This window comes from Lissotriton vulgaris, chromosome 3_2, assembly GCF_964263255.1.
Source record: "Lissotriton vulgaris chromosome 3_2, aLisVul1.2, whole genome shotgun sequence".
Lineage (NCBI taxonomy): Eukaryota > Metazoa > Chordata > Amphibia > Caudata > Salamandridae > Lissotriton > Lissotriton vulgaris.
Genome location: NC_141690.1, coordinates 210,001,010 through 210,013,175, shown reverse-complemented (window position 1 = coordinate 210,013,175; position 12,166 = coordinate 210,001,010).

Below are 12,166 nucleotides of genomic sequence, written 5' to 3'. Positions count from 1 at the left end.
ATCAGCGTATCACCAAATTAAATTGAAGGAGTCCTCCAGAGATTTGACTGTGTTTGTGACTCCCTTTGGCACGTTCAGATTTGTCAGGCTCTCTTTTGATCTCGTCTCAGCAGCCTCCATCTTTCAAAGGATTATGGAGAGAGTCCTAAAAGGGGTTTACAGTGTCTGTGTGTACCAGGGTGACATCGTGGTCTTTGGAAAGGATGAGGCAGACCATGAAAGGTGTCTGAGAGAACTTTTAAGTAAATTAACGATTAAAGCTGAGAAATGCAAGTTTGGTACGAGAACTGTGGATTACTTGGGTCATACCATTTCTGAGGAGGGGGTGTTTCCCAAGGTGGAGTTAGTTGAAACCATTACTAGAATGAGTTCACCCAGCTCGTGGAGGAATTGATGACCTTTTTGGCTGTGGTTGAGTTTTATGGGAAGTTTGTCAGAAAAGTTTCTGACATGAGTGTTAACATGAGTGTCACCTAAAGAAAGGTGTTGCATTTACATGGGACGATGCTTGTGAGGAGGAGTTTGTAGGTTTAAAGTAACTTCTCAGAGCTGCTCCCTAGATCAAGAAGTTTAATTCCAAAAAGGTATCTGTGCAACCACGGATGCTAGTGTGAAAGGACTTGGTGCAGTTCTGCAACAGGTTTGTGGTACTGGAATGAACCCCAACATGTTGATCTTGCATGGTTAGAAGGATGCATGGACCAGATACTTGTTAATTGAGAGGGAGGCCCTGGCAGTGTAGTGGGCTGTAAAGAATTTGAATTGTTTTTGTGGGGATCACACTTTGTTGGGCGGACAGATCATAAGCCCCTTATTGAGGTGTTCACAAAGAATGGTGTGGATCTGGTTTCCAGCAGGATAACCAAATGGGTGATTGCGCTGCAGGAATTAAATTTTAAAATTGAATACTTGCCTGTTGTAAGGAACAGTGTAGCCAACACCCTTTCAAGGTTGGTGCCGGTGGGGATGGACGTGTCGAAGATTGATGAATGGTCTGATGAGATGGTTGGTTTTGTATAAAGCTATTTCAGAAGAGAAGTGGCATGAAGAACTATGTGAGGATGTGGTTCTGGGGGAAATCATGCATCTGTCACAGGATGTTTGGAATGATAAAAGGAAGGGTTCTCCTGGATGTCAAACCTTTTGGACCACTAATGATGAGTTGCGTATCAACAAGGCTTGCTTTTCAGAGGAACAAAACTGGTTTCTCTGACAAAACTTAGGCAGGAACTCGCAGGTCTTGCACATGATACACATCAGGGTTATGTCAAAGTGCAAGGAGGAACTTTGCAGTTCATACGGCTGTCCAGGAATGTATAAGATGGTTGAATGAGTTGTCAGAGAGTGCTTGATGTGTGTTCTTAGTGATAAGACCAAACAAAAAAGCGTGCAGCCCATGGAGATTACCAGATGGTCCATGGAGGGAGATAGCACTGAACATTGTGGGACCGATTTATGGAGTGGGGAGCAAGAAGTTTAGCATTGTTGTGATTGATATCTTCTCCAGATGGCCAGAAATTTGCATTGCCAACACTATTGAGAGCAAAGATGGTATTTGGTTCTTGGAGGTCCTTTTTGCATGAGAGAGTTTCCTGCAAACTCTTCTTACTGATAATGGGGTGCAACTAACCTCAAAAGAAATCAAGAAGTTTTGGTTGGAAAGGGCAGTTGAACACACAAATGTTCCTTGTACCATCCAGAAATGAATGGCATTGTGGAAAGTCAAAACAGGGTGATTAATGAAACCATCGCCTGGCCAAAGCTAATTCTTTTAATTGAAGGGAGGAGGTAATTTGACAAGTATAAATGTATTGGATCACGCCTCATTGCACCACTGGTAAATGTCAGTTTCAGCTGTTTAGGGGTAGACTCCCTAACACTTTTGTGGAGCTGTCCTGGGTCAACAACTGTGAGGCAGAAATGGGCAAGGAGCTTGATGATGTAAGTGTGTGCTTGAGAGAGGAAAAGAAGGTACTGCAGAGGAAAGAGTACTTTGATGTTAAGAAATCTGTAAAGAAGCTGGACATACAGGTGGGAGATCTGGTCGTGGTTAAGCTCCCTGGTTTGGGGATGTGATGAAGTTTTCTAAAGCCATTTTAGTGGTTAAGACTTTCAACAATGCTGTGGGAACCCAGGACCATCGAATATGGAATCTGAACAGAGTTGTCCTATTTAAGGATTTACCTAGTGACAACAAGACTTCTTCCTCTGTAAATGGAACCTTGGAAGCACAAAGGTCCAGCAGGGTTGTGAGAAAGCCTAAGTACTTGGGGGATTTGTCTAACCTTTGCTGGAGTGCATTACTGTAATCTTCACTTATGAAATTGCTGTTCTATACACTGTCATTTTATCATTTAAGGTTTATATATTCTCTGTTTTGTTTTTGTGACTTGTTTGAGAAAGGAGATGTGTGGCAATCACACATGTGCTCTGTGTGCTCTGTTTAGCACAGCGGTGAGCTTGGGTACTATGTTGTTACTAGTGAAGTAGTGTGGCTCACTGGTTAGAGGCGGCAGACCCGAGAGCAGAGGACGGCCCGGGACCAGGGTACGATTCCCGACGCGGCAGGTTTCTGGACCAGGGTCAGCGGACTCGTTAATTCTCTCGCCTCGGTGCCCACTCTGATCAGCGATCACACTCGGCAACTCTGGGCATTAGCTTGCCTCATCTTCACTAACGGCCCCACCAGACCGCCGGGGATGCCTGGTCTCACCCTGGAGATACCCACTAAGGGACCATCTCTCAGGGAAGCCAGGAAGGGTTTCGCAGCGGTCGAAGCGCGGAGATACTCCTCCGGGAGTCGATCCTACCGCTATATAAACCTGCAATTAATTAATTAACTGGGTGCAGGTTGCCAGGTGATGGAATGTGGCTTGAGACTCTGGGAGGAAGGAAAGTGACAGTTGAAGGAAGAGAGGTTAGTGGATGGGTGGGATCTTCTATTAATAAAGAACTTAAACTCAGGCGGTTCTATTGGTCTTCTTCTTGTTCCGAGGCATCTTGAAGGTTGGTGGAAGTAAATGCAGGTGTTAAGGTAGGAAGGCCCGGTGTTGTGGAGAGTTTTGTATGTATGGGTGAGGAGTTTAAAGTGTGCATGCTTTTGTATTGGGAGCTAGAGTAGTTCTGTAAGGTGTGGTGTTATGTATCCTGAGCATGGGTGGTTGAGGACTAGTCTGGTTGCTGCGTTTTGGATGCTTTGCAGTGTTCTTGTGAGCCTGTTTGTAATCCTGCATACATACGGTTTCCATAATTTAGTATACTGGTGAAGAGGGCTTAGGTGATCATTTTCAAGGTCTTGCCCCATGAGCCACTTAAAGATTTTCTTCAGCACCCTTAGTATGTTGAAGCAGGTCAAAACCACTGCATTGACTTGGGTTGTTATGTGTACTTATCTATGATTCCAAGGTTTCTCGCTTGCATGCAGGACGTGATACCAAGGTCTGTGCCACCAGATGGAGTCTAATGATGAAGCATTTATCCTGAATACTACCACCGCGGTCTTGTTCGAGTTCAATTTGAGACACTTGGATTTCATCCAGGTGGCTACTTCTGTCATTCATATGATTAACTTATTCCTGGTATCGGGTGTTTTAACCGAAAGGGACAGTGTCAGTTGCATGCTGTCTGTCTAAGTAGGATGTTTATGCTGTGAGCTCGTATGACGTCGGTCATCCGGGTCATGTAGATAGTGAAGAGAGCTAGGCTGGATGACGAGCCCTGTCCAATAAGTGATATAGCCATGTGCAAGTTGGGAACACCATGCTTTAGCTTAAGTTAATGCAAAAAGAATCCCCACATGTCTTCAAATCTTAGAAGACATCTGGGGATTATTAATTTATCTTCATAAATTGAATTGAGTTTTTTAATGTGTTGTGCTTTCAACTTTTTTGGTACTGATAAATGCTTTACACATTTCTGCTAAGATAAGCCGTTCTGCTCTGTGCTCTATCTACCAAAGGTTAGGCTGAGGTTTAAATTATTGAGAACTAACTGTACCTAGGAAGCAATAGTGCCCATCTTACTTAAAGAGGACTACCATACTCTTGAACTAATAATCCCTTTTCTACCACTCCTGCTGGACACCAAAGAAATTGATACAGGCACAACTGCTGCTACTCGGTCACTGCTGGAAATACAGTAAAATGATTGTGACATATCATATTCGCTAGTCGTTCTCAGTCCTACATCCTTATCGGAGGATGGTGTGGTCCACATCAAACTTTGCATGCCTCCTCCCCTCTCCTTGCAATTCTTCATGACACATCTGACATTCCAGATTTGGATATTCATATTCGCAATTGGTGGGCCACTTCTTTTGCAGTGTCTTAAAAGGGCATTATCTGTCACTAGCAACAGACCACCAACCCAACGTGTAATGAGTACCTCATGGAATTGCACTGAGTGGCGCATCATAACAGGACTACCTAGGAACTGAACAATAGGCTTGAGAAATTTGAAAGGGTCTGGAGTACCTTCCTTGCCTTGGAAGGTAAGACCTCTTGAATACTATTGCTTCTTATCCTCTTCTAACGGGCCGAGGTGGTTCTCTTCCAGGAAGAATATTATGCATGGTGACATGTGGCAGCCCTCAGCGGGGCATTTATTTGCCCTGGTAAAAGCAAATACCCCATCTACTGCAAAGAACTCCATATAATTCACATGCTTGGCCTGTGAGGCCTCTCTTAGTCCTCTTTCACCCCTCCATGGGTGATGGAAGCTTGGGTCATGTCGAGACCCCTGTAAAATTAATCCAATCCCCTTCCCCTGCTGTGATTCCTCCTCACCCAGTCCTTTATTTTAGGCAGTAGGGAATATCCCCATGTATACTCCTGCCTGGGGTTCCCACTTGCTGCCCGGGTTTGCCTAGGCATGCAACACCCCAAGAGTGGCGATGAGGAGGGAGCGGCTGAGAGTGCAGTAGAGGTCTCAGAAATGTGGTCTCTGCAATTGGTTCAGAAATGTTGTCCCTGTATCACTTTCGAATGGAGGTAATAAGGGGGAGTTTCTTTCCATCTGTAGTTTTCAGCTTCTTAGTTTAAGTTTCAGTCCAGGTGAAGTCCTGCCTTAGATTATCACCCACTGCATTAAGAGTGCAATATTGTGCTATTGTTTCATTTTTTCACTATTATGAGGAATGTTGTTGCTCATTTTGATTAACAATGTCATTATCCCCTTTACCTAACCCCCACCTGCCTTCCCCCAGCTGTACATATGGCAAAAATTATGGACCCCCATCTGTTCTGAGTATTACTTTCCTATTGGTAAATGGCAAAGGAACGGTTCCAGATGGGTTCCAGATGGGTGGATTTGTCCATTTTCTTTTGATTCCTACAAATGTATATTCTCTCAGAAATTATGTGTATGCAAACATGCTTGCATGTTCTAATTGCAAATAAATATTGCATAAAAAACAAAAAACAACCATTCTACCACAAGCCATGGAAGGAACTGATAGTGACTAGATTATGTGAATGAAGCAGTGGTCAAAGCAGTGTAATGAATAACAACTGTGATGCCCCCTAGATTGTGTTTGCTAAGACTCATACCTCTGTAGAAAAGTGTACGTTAACTGCTAGATTTCTGCTTCTATAATACTAATATAATAGGCAGAATAGAGAGGGACAAAATAGAAAAAGGTGAGTTAGGTATGTAAGGAATTTATATATCTAGCTTCACATATAAATAACACCAAAAACCTCAATGGCAGAAAATAGAAGAGTCATTAACCTAAGGGACACAGTCCTAAATAAAGCAGAGGAACAACTTCTGGCTCTGGGGCTCTCCTATTGCCCTGAGAGTGCTTTTAATTATGCAGCCACTCTAGTCGATATATACAAAAGTGTCAGAAAGCTGAAACTACAAAAATACTTCACGCAATCAAAGTGGCCAAAAACTGGTGACATAGACAAAACCAATGAGGGCACTAATACCCAGACACAGGAGGATGAAGCGGCAGGAACAGTTAACAATTAATCTGACAATAAGTTGGTCGATGTGTTACATGATCTGATTAATGAAGGTGAGACTTTGAGTTCAAATTCAGCTACAACGAGGTCTCCTACCAATATATACAAATCAGGACAAACGTCCTTCAAGCCTCCGTCTACTTTTCACCCTATGATGCAGAAGGACACGATTGATGCATTAGAAGAACAAGTCATGAGTGGCTTAAAAAATCTAAATATTAAAATCCAGAGCACAAAAAAATAAAAATAAAAAGAACAAAAGGGAACACGGTACCATTAACTCATGACGAAACTAAAAAACAACAGTGAAATAGTCGTCAGGAGCACCAATAAAGGTGGAAATTTCGTTTTATGGAAAAGAGAGGATTACATCAACGAGGCAATGAATCAATTGAATGACAATACCTGCTATTGCCGCAGCAAAAGACAAACTTTGAATGTAGTGTATGGGACATATAAGATGAAATTGGCGGCCTGGAAAAACACAGGTTTGATATCTATGGATGAATAGAAATATTTGAGGAATGACAATCCAGTGACACCAATATTGTATTTCATCCCCAAGACCCACAAAAATGGGACTTTATATGAAAAATGCTTGATTTTAAATGATGTGATGATTATCTACTCATCACATTTGATGTGACCTCACTGTACATGTCGATTAGGCACAAGAATGGCCTTAGAGCCCTACAATATTATCTAGCACGAAGGGGTCCTGAATATGCTAAACACACCAACATGCTAATTAATATGGTGGAATGTTGTCTAACCAACAATATTTTCATGTTCCAAAATGCTTATTTCCAGCAAGCCAGGGTTTTGGCCATGGGAGCAAGCTTCTCCCCCAGCTATGCATGTCTCCACGTGGGCTGGTGGGAGCAGCTGGTTCTCATGAAGGAACATATTGAGGCTATGTCCAAGAACGTAAAGGTGTGGTGGAGGTTTATTGATGACCTGTTCTTGGTCTGGCAGGGCACAAGATCAGACACAGAAAAATTAATTGTTCAAATTAACAAGAACCAACTTAATTTACACTTTACTGCTTGCATCATTAATACCACTGTGAATTTTTTGGACATTGAAGTATATGTGGAGAATGACAAACTTGAAAGACGACTCCACAGAAACCCGACAGCCGGCAATGCCATTTTGCATGCCAGTAGTGCCCATCCCGGGCACCTGGTACAAAGTATATCATATGGCAAGCTGTTGCATTCAAAACTTATTTGCAGAAATGAAAAGGACCTACACAAAGCTAAAGGGGAATTTATAACTAGATTCAGAGAGAGGGGGTACAGTAAAAAATGTCTGGATACTGCCCTCAAGAAAAGTAATCAGGAATCTAGGGTGTTCCTGCTCAAGCCCAAATCAACTGAGAATGAGACTTTTGATACAGCCGATCAATTCAGGTTCATCCTAAAATACAACAAACAGGAAGGTGCAGTTAGAAATATAATCAAGAAAAATTGGCCTTTGATCTGATAAGATCCTGTAATTGGGGCCACAGTCCCCAAAAAACCTGCAATAACATACTGCAGAGGCAAATCAATTAAAGATGTTTTAGTCAAAAATGACCTGTGTGGCCCACTAGCAAAAAGCACAAAGATTGGGATTTTATAGGTGTAAAATTTGTAAAGCTTGCCAATATGGGGTAACTATGACCAGTTACATGACTCCATTTGGCGGAGAAGAAAAATCTATAGACAAAGCGTTAAACTGTAAAACCCATCATGTGGTCTATGTGCTGGAGTGCCGTTGCAAAGTAAAATATTTAGCAAGTACCATCCTACCGGGGCACAAAAGGGTGCTCCAGCACATAAGGGCTATTAAAAATAATGACCAAGCATACCCGGTGGCAAGTCCATTTCAATGAAGCCCATGAGGGCAACCCGAAGGATCTTGAATACTACTTTATAGATTCTATTCCAATCACCAAAAGGGGTGGTGATCGAGAGAAGGCCCTTCATAAATAGGAAATGCAATACATTTTCAATCTCAACACCAAACACCCAAGGGGTTGAATGCCACAGAAGAATTACACGCCAGGCTATATAATTAAAAGTTTCAGGTTTTAATTGCAAATCGGGATTTTTCCTTTTACACCTATGAATCTAACCATGTGATTATGAAAAGCTCATGGTATATACATATATATATATTTATTTAGATGTTTCTAGATTTCCTCAATAGCATAGCCAAGCCGCCAATCCCGCTCCCATATTTTTTAAAAATTATTTAGCTTAGCACAGTTTGCACAGAGTTGTTTAGATAGCACATGTCACTTTCTTTACACATTTTTGCACATAGTAACAAGAGGGAAAATGAAAGAATAAACAAAGGGCATGATGCCGCTGTTCAAAAGATAATTTTTTTACTAGCAGCATTTGATCCAGTCCATATTTTTGTGAGTGATTTTAGGTATTTCATTTTCTATTCATATATTTATTGTAATTGATGTATATATTTATTTATTTATATATTTATCTATTCTACATGACTTGCTATTCATAAATGTATTTATGTATGTATTTATGAATACTAAGCACTGATAACATCGAATTCATAACAACAAAATAACTGCATTGGATATTGGCAATACCTCTTCTATTTTATATGTTTCTTGTCTGTTCAAATGCACTGGTCACTTTAAGTAAAAGTCACGTGGGAGAAAAAAAGAAAAACATTAAATGCGTATAAAAAACTGCCTGAGCTAATAGCGCGTCATGGGATCAAGTCCCCGGTGAGGGATGAAGCGCGTTATGGCTGCTGCAATCGTTTGGGATTTTCAATAAATACTGCAGTGTGACAAATTTCGGCGGTCCGCACTCTTTCTTTACGCCCATGAAGCAGGCGAATTAAGGAGGAATATGGTGTGATGTGTTTTATATATATATATATATATATATATATATATATATATATATATATATTGAAGCTCCTGTGTTTGACAAAACATGCCACACTCGCGGGGGTAAGGAAGACAGGCGTTTATTATGCAGCAGCCTGCTAATTAGCAACAGGGTCCACGGAAAGCCTCTGAAGATTCAGATGCCGAGGGTTCGTTTTGCAAATTCAGACGCGTTTCGAAGGTTCTGTTTCCTTCTTCCTCAGGGAAATGACGAACATCACATATGGTGTTTGCAGGTACGAGTCCAGTTAAATACATGACACGCCCCTATTGGCGGGCTGGGCTGATGCCGCGGTGTCTGCTGGAACAGGTAGGCTGGCTTGGTTATGCATGCTTGTTTCGCAGTCCTCTGTGTGATCCTGTTCTGCTGCTGATAATCACTCGCTCCGTACCCCCTCGCCTGCCACGATAATAGCTGAGCATGGAGAAGGAGTGGTAGATAGCCGGTCTCCTTTAAATCTGTATGATTCCCAATTTCAGGCTCCAAATCCGGCTGGTACTGTGGCGGTGCTAGACATATGCAGGGTCACTGCAGCGCTCCTTTGTCCGCCTTTTAATGTCCATGCACTCTTGAGGCGGGTGCAGAAAACGGTGGTGGACCGTTGAATTATTGAAGCTCCTGTGTTTGACAAAACACGCCACACTCGCGGGGGTAAGGAAGACAGGCGTTTATTATGCAGCAGCCTGCTAATTAGCAACAGGGTCCACGGAAAGCCTCTGAAGATTCAGATGCCGAGGGTTCGTTTTGCAAATTCCGACGCGTTTCGAAGGTTCTGTTTCCTTCTTCCTCAGGGAAATGACGAACATCACATATGGTGTTTGCAGGTACGAGTCCAGTTAAATACATGACACGCCCCTATTGGCGGGCTGGGCTGATGCCGCGGTGTCTGCTGGAACAGGTAGGCTGGCTTGGTTATTCATGCTTGTTTCGCAGTCCTCTGTGTGATCCTGTTCTGCTGCTGATAATCACTCGCTCCGTACCCCCACGCCTGCCATGATAGTAGCTGAGCATGCAGAAGGAGTGGTAGATAGCCGGTCTCCTTTAAATCTGTATGATTCCCAATTTCAGGCTCCAAATCCGGCTGGTACTGTGGCGGTGCTAGACATATGCAGGGTCACTGCAGCGCTCCTTTGTCCGCCTTTTAATGTCCATGCACTCTTGAGGCGGGTGCAGAAAACGGTGGCGGACCGTTGAATTATTGAAGCTCCTGTGTTTGACAAAACACGCCACACTCGCGGGGGTAAGGAAGACAGGCGTTTATTATGCAGCAGCCTGCTAATTAGCAACAGGGTCCACGGAAAGCCTCTGAAGATTCAGATGCCGAGGGTTCGTTTTGCAAATTCCGACGCATTTCGAAGGTTCTGTTTCCTTCTTCCTCAGGGAAATGACGAACATCACATATGGTGTTTGCAGGTACGAGTCCAGTTAAATACATGACACGCCCCTATTGGCGGGCTGGGCTGATGCCGCGGTGTCTGCTGGAACAGGTAGGCTGGCTTGGTTATTCATGCTTGTTTCGCAGTCCTCTGTGTGATCCTGTTCTGCTGCTGATAATCACTCGCTCCGTACCCCCTCGCCTGCCACGATAATAGCTGAGCATGGAGAAGGAGTGGTAGATAGCCGGTCTCCTTTAAATCTGTATGATTCCCAATTTTAGGCTCCAAATCCGGCTGGTACTGTGGCGGTGCTAGACATATGCAGGGTCACTGCAGCGCTCCTTTGTCCGCCTTTTAATGTCCATGCACTCTTGAGGCGGGTGCAGAAAACGGTGGCGGACCGTTGAATTATTGAAGCTCCTGTGTTTGACAAAACACGCCACACTCGCGGGGGTAAGGAAGACAGGCGTTTATTATGCAGCAGCCTGCTAATTAGCAACAGGGTCCACGGAAAGCCTCTGAAGATTCAGATGCCGAGGGTTCGTTTTGCAAATTCCGACGCGTTTTGAAGGTTCTGTTTCCTTCTTCCTCAGGGAAATGACGAACATCACATATGGTGTTTGCAGGTGCGAGTCCAGTTAAATACATGACACGCCCCTATTGGCGGGCTGGGCTGATGCCGCGGTGTCTGCTGGAACAGGTAGGCTGGCTTGGTTATTCATGCTTGTTTCGCAGTCCTCTGTGTGATCCTGTTCTGCTGCTGATAATCACTCGCTCCGTACCCCCTCGCCTGCCACGATAATAGCTGAGCATGGAGAAGGAGTGGTAGATAGCCGGTCTCCTTTAAATCTGTATGATTCCCAATTTCAGGCTCCAAATCCGGCTGGTACTGTGGCGGTGCTAGACATATGCAGGGTCACTGCAGCGCTCCTTTGTCCGCCTTTTAATGTCCATGCACTCTTGAGGCGGGTGCAGAAAACGGTGGCGGACCGTTGAATTATTGAAGCTCCTGTGTTTGACAAAACACGCCACACTCGCGGGGGTAAGGAAGACAGGCGTTTATTATGCAGCAGCCTGCTAATTAGCAACAGGGTCCACGGAAAGCCTCTGAAGATTCAGATGCCGAGGGTTCGTTTTGCAAATTCCGACGCGTTTCGAAGGTTCTGTTTCCTTCTTCCTCAGGGAAATGACGAACATCACATATGGTGTTTGCAGGTACGAGTCCAGTTAAATACATGACACGCCCCTATTGGCGGGCTGGGCTGATGCCGCGGTGTCTGCTGGAACAGGTAGGCTGGCTTGGTTATTCATGCTTGTTTCGCAGTCCTCTGTGTGATCCTGTTCTGCTGCTGATAATCACTCGCTCCGTACCCCCTCGCCTGCCACGATAATAGCTGAGCATGGAGAAGGAGTGGTAGATAGCCGGTCTCCTTTAAATCTGTATGATTCCCAATTTCAGGCTCCAAATCCGGCTGGTACTGTGGCGGTGCTAGACATATGCAGGGTCACTGCAGCGCTCCTTTGTCCGCCTTTTAATGTCCATGCACTCTTGAGGCGGGTGCAGAAAACGGTGGCGGACCGTTGAATTATTGAAGCTCCTGTGTTTGACAAAACACGCCACACTCGCGGGGGTAAGGAAGACAGGCATTTATTATGCAGCAGCCTGCTAATTAGCAACAGGGTCCACGGAAAGCCTCTGAAGATTCAGATGCCGAGGGTTCGTTTTGCAAATTCCGACGCGTTTCGAAGGTTCTGTTTCCTTCTTCCTCAGGGAAATGACGAACATCACATATGGTGTTTGCAGGTACGAGTCCAGTTAAATACATGACACGCCCCTATTGGCGGGCTGGGCTGATGCCGCGGTGTCTGCTGGAACCGGTAGGCTGGCTTGGTTATTCATGCTTGTTTCGCA